We start from the raw sequence: 1,264 nt of genomic DNA on the forward strand, positions 1-1,264 counted from the left end.
CACTTGGGGGCTGCCCCCAGAACACTCTATGCAAAAGATGCATTTCACTGTGCGTTTCGATGTACATGTGACTAATAAAAAAATCTTATCTCTTTCCCTTAGAGAAATGCACTCTGCTCAACCTGCACAGGGAAGTGTTTCACGAGAGGGAATATGACTTCACATCTAACCAGCAATGACCACAGACAATGCATGTAATTAAGTCCTCCAGAACAGAACTCTTTGAGGGGACATTACGTGAGTGTATACCTTTGCAACAAATGCATTCATGTTACCTGAACTGGACAGGGTTAAGCTTGGCACTGCAACAGAAAGCAGACTGCTTCTACAACATTCTGACCCAGAATGAGATAATTGCCACAACCTTCCACTCCAGGTTAAATGCCACCAACATTCATGCAGTAAGTGCAGGCAGCTGGAAATCCAGAACACCACAGTTTCCTTCAATAATCACCACTTTAATCCCAGAATTGGCCCTTAGCCACTTCTCCTGCAGTCACCACAGATCCTGCCCTGTCAAGCCTCATGGATCGACAGTACCAGCCCCCAGTTTTATGGGGCATGCATCTGTGTTTCCACAAAGCAAACGCTTCAATGGTCTAGAAGCTGCTTCAGCTGCGCCTTTCCGGGACAGAGGAGAGGCAGTGCCTGGGACTGACATCTGTGCCAATTATCTCATTCTGGGTCAGAATTTTGTGTAAGCACCCTGCATTCTGTTACAGTGCCAAGCCTAACCCTGTCCCTGTCAAGAAGCACCTGTTCAGTTAACATGAATGCATTAGTTGCAAAGGGAAGCACTCATATAATGTCCCATCGAAGAGCTCCGTCCTGAAGGACTTAGTTACTGCATTGTCAATCGTCAGTGCTAGTAACCTTTCTCCACACTGTGTATCCAGGCACCTAACACACACAGGATCCATTGTGTGGATTGGGCCCTAGCTATGCGACCTTTTCATTGGCTATGTGAAGCAGTCTTTGTTCCAAACCTGCTCTGGCACTTCTCCTCAACTCCTTCTCCAGTCCAGGTGAAGAGTCTCGACCCAAAACGTCGACTGTCCATTTCCCCCCACAGATGCTGCCTGACCCGCTGAGTTCCTCTAGCTTCTTGTGTGTTGCTCCAGATTCCAGCATCTGTAGTCTCTTGTGTCTCCAACATATCCGTTGGGAGTTCTGCTGAACTCGTGCACAAGGCACAGTCTAACTTTACATCAATAACTCCTTCCCTTTATTTTCCAGCCCTCCAGTTATAAAGACTTACATTCCA

Source organism: Pristis pectinata, chromosome 33 (assembly GCF_009764475.1).
Source record: "Pristis pectinata isolate sPriPec2 chromosome 33, sPriPec2.1.pri, whole genome shotgun sequence".
NCBI lineage: Eukaryota > Metazoa > Chordata > Chondrichthyes > Rhinopristiformes > Pristidae > Pristis > Pristis pectinata.